The 6,000-nt window shown below is 39.2% G+C and overlaps 1 protein-coding gene across 1 annotated transcript in view; it reads left to right on the top strand.

Moving 5' to 3' along the window:
- Nucleotides 1-5,192: 5,192 nt before the first annotated feature.
- Nucleotides 5,193-6,000, top strand: part of LOC106880102 (steroidogenic factor 1) — a 261,360-nt gene continuing 260,552 nt past the window's right edge. The window contains exon 1 of the mRNA XM_089347879.1: nucleotides 5,193-5,388. The gene's annotated coding sequence lies outside the window, so the exon portion shown is untranslated. The remainder of the gene's footprint in view (nucleotides 5,389-6,000) is intronic.

The raw sequence follows: 6,000 nt of genomic DNA, 5'->3' as shown, positions 1-6,000 counted from the left end.
TTATCTCTCTCCTTTGAGCCACTTCATATTGACACCTATCCTTCATTTTTTGCTATTGGCTCTCCTACCCTTGTTTATATCTACCTGTCACTCTCCCCTCACTATCTTCAACCTTCAACCCCCATCTCCTCATCGCTTATCCTTCACTCACTCACCTAGATACTCTATTATTCTGATGTTGCAAGTAATGAAAGCTCAACACGTTACTACATACTATACGACATTGCCATTTCTGTACTGCCAGTCACCACTCACTCTCTCCATTGCTACTCGTAATCAATTTCCAGTCTGCCAGTCACCGCTCACTATCTCCATTGCTACTCGCAATCAATTTCCATCCTTCATTCTTATCACCGTTTCCCCCACTCGTATTTACCACTCTACGCCTGTTCACCATTCACCACATTCCTCCAACAACATTCCCCATGTTTATATCCATTTCTCACTCACCCCCATTCTTTTGCAACCTTCCTTACCCTCATCCCCGATTCTTCTGTATCCACACTCTCTTCTTTTCCTTTTCTTGAACATGTTATCCTGAAGGTGTAGGCAATGCTAATTGAAACAGATTCGCAAACCCACAAAGTATTCGTTGGGAATCAACGACAGTTATCTCTCCCGATCGAACATTCTCGAACAGTCCAGAAAATTCCGGGCAAACATGATTAACTCCTCTTTTGCTAATTTACTACGCATAACTTCAAAACAACACGCAGGAGGTCGCTGGTAGCACATCGCCTATTTACGCGTGCCCACCTTTTGGGGTGCCATTCTAGCTCCCCAGCCACTCTAGTAAAACTCAAGGTAGCCTTGTATTTCTTCCCCAACAGTAAACCTCTTCCTGCTTCTCCCATTATAATCAAAACCTCTCAACACCTTCTTTAATGTGACCTCTCCGTTGAAGGCTGCTCTTTAATCTCATGAGTTCAAATGGTAACCTCTCTTGTGCTGGTGCCACTTAAAACGCTCTCAGAACATGCTGTAGAATGGTTAGTGTCATGAAGAGTATCTAACGCAAATAAAAGGATAAACAAACGTCAAAACTGTGGACTGAGGCATGGTTATCTGACACATTGGATCCTGACAAAATGTCCCACATATACCGGCATGGAAACCGAATATAAGAATGAAGATCGTGACGACAACGATATATGTACGCACGCACACGCACGCACACACACAAATATATATTCACGGAAATATTGGTACATTTTTTACTCTGGGATGGTGTTTTTAACATGGCTGGCGACAACTAGCCGCAGGGGTGGTGTGTTGGTCTATGTTCACTCAAGCTTTTCAAAAATACCTTGCGACCATTTGAATCAGCCGAAGCTAGAGTATGTATTCTGCAACATTCGTATAGATATATTAACACTTCTGTTTGGCGTTGTTTACCCCCACCACGATACTACCTTCAAGACACACAACTATTTGACATCCTCATTGCTGCATTTATATTAACAGCCACCTATATTTTCATCGTCGGCGATTTCAGTTGACCAGAGATTGGTTGGGAAATCTTTTACTGGACACAGATTGAAAATTATTTCCCTGAAAATTATTTCTATGATTATTGCCAACCTGTATCTTATGGACAGAATGAAAAAGAAAACCCACCACCTCCAAACGGCTCACTTTGATTGAAACAAAACTGACTGGAACTCCTATTGTACTGAATTAGAACACCTTATCTGATTTAACTTTTACGAGTCTGAGGATGCCAGAACCATCCTTCAGTGCATTCTTCATTCAATTTGGGCCGCATACGAACCACCGATACGACGTTTGGAAACCACGAACGTGCAATATGGAAAGCTGAAGCAGGCCGACTTACTAGGAAAGAATGACAAGATGTTGAACGTGGATACAGATTATGCAGAACATAGGAGAATAGAAAAAGGCGCAACAGCGCGTCCAATATATCAAGCAGGCTGACTAAGAAATCATTACTTAAAATTTAACAATGCAGAACAGCCAACCAGGATAGTAAGGTGTTCTGGAAATATTTGCGTTCGAAGCAGAGGCCTCATTATCCAATAAGCCCTCTTCACAATCCCAACACAGATCAGATTACTGAAGATCTCAAAAAGAGGGCAGATCTTATTTTCGAATGCTATTCTAGCAATTTTGCTGCTGAAAATCCAAACATTCTAGCTTCACTGCTTTAAGCACCAAATCCCATAACATTTGTTGAATTTCCTCCTGCAATTCAGCGACACCACAAGTGTGTGCGCGACTATGTCTCCCTTGGTCATTATAATGTCGTTCATTTTGCTTCTCAAGCGCGGTGGGCTCTTTCTGCTGCGTCAGCTCTCACTATCTTTCTCGTAATTCCGCTTTAATAACTGCGCTCTTCCAAAACAATGGAAAATTGCCAGTGTTATTCTCTTTTTCAGAAAGGGTAACCTCATGTGACCTGTCAATTACCGTGTAGCCAGTCTTACAAGCTGTATTGCTAAATTGATGGAATCCCGTCTGAGAGATACCCTGCAACTTCTGGAAAAATTGTAACCTTATTCGCCTCTTACAATTACGATGTTCGTAATTGCAGACGCTGTGGCCAACTTATCGAATTTCTTGAAACCCCAATCACAAACGACTACAGTGAAACTTCCTGCAATGCGCATGGGGGCTAATCTTTATAACTGGTTGAAATCCTTCGTTCACGATTGAAAAGTGATAGTCACAATAATAGGACAACATTCTGAACCTTAGTCGTTGATATCTGGTGTCCTGTAGGGACCTGTTTTTGGTCCCCCGTTATTTCTTGCATACATTAATGATATAGATACCAACTTGAATCATGCTACTGTTACACTACGCAGACAACATTAAGCTGTACCTTGAGATTGTAGTGACGTCATTTGGCGCCAAGGTACAGTAGCCATTACTGCGTTTTCATCTACGCATGCGCAGGGAATAGTTCCGGAAGGAACACGGGAAGAGTCTCATGCGCATGCGTGGAATTCAACATCTAAACGTTCCCGCTCAAATCATTCTCTTTCTCGGTCGGCGGGCCATGAGCATGGACAGGTCAAGCTGTCTCTCCAGCATTCCAACTCTGGGGACAGCTCATTCCTACATTCCGGCGTCTCAGCAACCATGCTCTCTCACAGAAGTCGTCTCAGCAACCAAGATTAAAGCTGCCTATTTCCTCCATAAATAAATATTGTTGTGTTGATAGTTCAGAGTTTCTGCGTTCCGTTATTATTTAGAATTTAATATAGGAAAGCGGGTGTACACCTAATGGTGTATAACTACTTTCCTATAAGATGAAAACAACGAATACTATGTCTAATAGATCTTTTCTGTAATCCGATCTGGAAGCAACACTGCAAAGGATTGCCAACTGACAACTCAAGCAAGCTGGAGACACTTGCGCCGCTATACATTTTGGGAAGAAAAACCCGGAATTTACCTGTTCTATTCACAAAATCAACCTTAAGAAGGCTGCAGTTAAACGAGAACGAAGTATTATTGTTAACGGACGTACGACTTCTCTAAAATCATCAAAAAAGGCCGAGTTGTCCTAGCATTACTTAGTAAGACCTTTGACAGCCACTCAGTAGCTATCTATTTAAAGCTGGTAACCACACATCTCAAGTCTAGAGCCCTTATTCTATTCAGAATATTAATCTGCTGGAATCCAGAGACGTGCAATCAAACGAATACCTTTTGTCAGTCACTTACCAAATCTCAAGTGTATTGCCTCTCTGGTCATTGACACACTACAGTTTCGATGTATAGAAGCTGACTTGGCAGAAACCCACAAAATTATCCATCTTTCCAACAACAACTTTGGTGATCTTTTTAACTGAGTATCTTTACCATTCTACATACTTTCTACATACTTGTAGAATAAAATAAAAACAGTGCAGCACCCTTGACTTTTGGAAGCATTTGTTTTCACGGTCAGAATTGTCAGATCATGGAATAAACGATGCGTATCAGTTCTGTCAGGACATTCCACACTTCCGGAAATTTGCCAACATTACTCCTGATCTGTTATTCTACGCTTTCTTCTTTTAAGACTCTTTTAATGTTCATTTTCCTATTATATTCTGTATATTGCGTATGTATTTCTTAGCTTTCGTTGCTGTCTTTCCCGTCTTGACTTATACGTCTACCTTCCGTCTCTTCTTTTAACCTTTTCTGACGAACTGAACGCACTTATGTTCATTATAATACATACTATCTATACACGGTATACCTACATACATATATTTACACACTAACATGTGTTAGTGTATAACCATACATACACATAACATACAACACATACACACATGAGCATGGATGTGTGGTTAAGAAGCTCGTTTACAGCCACGTGCTTTCGTGTTCAATCCCACTGCACGGAACCTTCGGTAAGTTTCACCTGCTAGCTAGAGTCCCGGGCCGGCTAATGACTTGTGAATAAATTTTTTTGACGGAAAATATATGTGTTTGTCGTTGTGCTTTTGATAACCGGTGCTGGTTTGTTTACGCCCTCGGAACCGAACTGTCCAGCAAATGACACTGTTAGAATAAGTATCAGACTTTAAAATTACTGGGGTTGATCTGTTCAACCAAAACTTTTCAGGATGGTGCCCCAGCATGGCCGCAATCTATTGACTCAAACAAGAGATACATACATACATACATACATATGCGTACGTACACGCACACACATGAATATATAGCGTGCGTCGCTCCCTGTGTGTGTGTGTCTGTGTAGATAGACGCAGATAGATCGATCGACAGATGGATAGATAGAAAGATAGATAAATAAATATATAAATAGATCCCCACATCTATATACAAATGCATATGTAGAAGATCTATAAATACATTCTGCCTGTTCTTTCAATAATCGACTTCTCCCCTACTCCCTCTTTCATCATATTTCCTCGACCTTGATCCTACTGCAAACCCTTTTAATTCCGAATACATTCCCTTAAAAATGTCACGAAGCCTCATTTTCATTTCATAGATATTCCAGGTGTATTATGTATCATAGGTTCTTCAATTCATTAAAAGCACTCCCTTGCAGAGGTACCCTATTTTTGCTAATTACCATTCTAATTAAACAGGGGAGTTTTTTAAATAGTTAATTCCAAGGCTATTCCTTATTACTCAATACAAGATTAGTCAACATTCAAGGGAGACAACCGATAGGAGTATTTTTGCGAGGCTTTGAAACAACTAGAAATTTCAAAATATCGATTATTGTTTCCTTGTCGATCAGGCTTCTTATAGTTCGAATGCTTTCAGCAGCAGCGTTTTTATTTAAGACTGTCTTTATATTACATTACACGATTATTTGTTCGCTAATATCTACACACGATGTATCGTATATCAACATTTACCGAGGACGGAATGAAAAGATTATTAGAATCTAACATATCCTAGGTAGGTATGTTTGTGTATATACATATGTATGTCTATATATGTGTATAGGTATCTATATCTATATATTTATGTATATAATCACTGTAACAACACATGATCTGCACGCACTCACACACGTCCTATATAATTGGTTATCACTTCCAATATCGAGAGAATATTCTCTGTTCTCTGGTGTTCTTTGCGAACTCCCTAATTTATCATCATGGTTAAATCGATTTGTCCCTTTTCTTACAGTACAGGACCCACTTGTTTTCAGGAATATGCTTTCTCGTTGATAATGTTTCGTTTTGGTTTTACCTTTGTTCTATTCTTGCGGTGAGTGGACGAGCAATTAGCTACTATAGACACACCATATACACAACACGTGTTTCTCTGTACAAAGTAAAACAAGAAGAGTAAAGATAAAACACAATAAACACATTGACGAATGAGAAAGAATGAACGAGGGAAATAGAAAATATATAAAGAGAAACCAGATTATTTTAGATGATATATATATATATATATATATATATATATATATACATATATATATATATATATATATATATGGATACGTGTGTGTGTGTATTTAAAATATATTTACTATATATGTAAATAAATTATATTTAT

This window comes from Octopus bimaculoides, chromosome 1, assembly GCF_046866305.1.
Source record: "Octopus bimaculoides isolate indiv1 chromosome 1, ASM4686630v1, whole genome shotgun sequence".
NCBI classification, from domain to species: domain Eukaryota; kingdom Metazoa; phylum Mollusca; class Cephalopoda; order Octopoda; family Octopodidae; genus Octopus; species Octopus bimaculoides.
The sequence above is the reverse complement of the archived record's forward strand: the minus strand, read 5'-3'. Positions and strand labels throughout refer to the sequence as shown.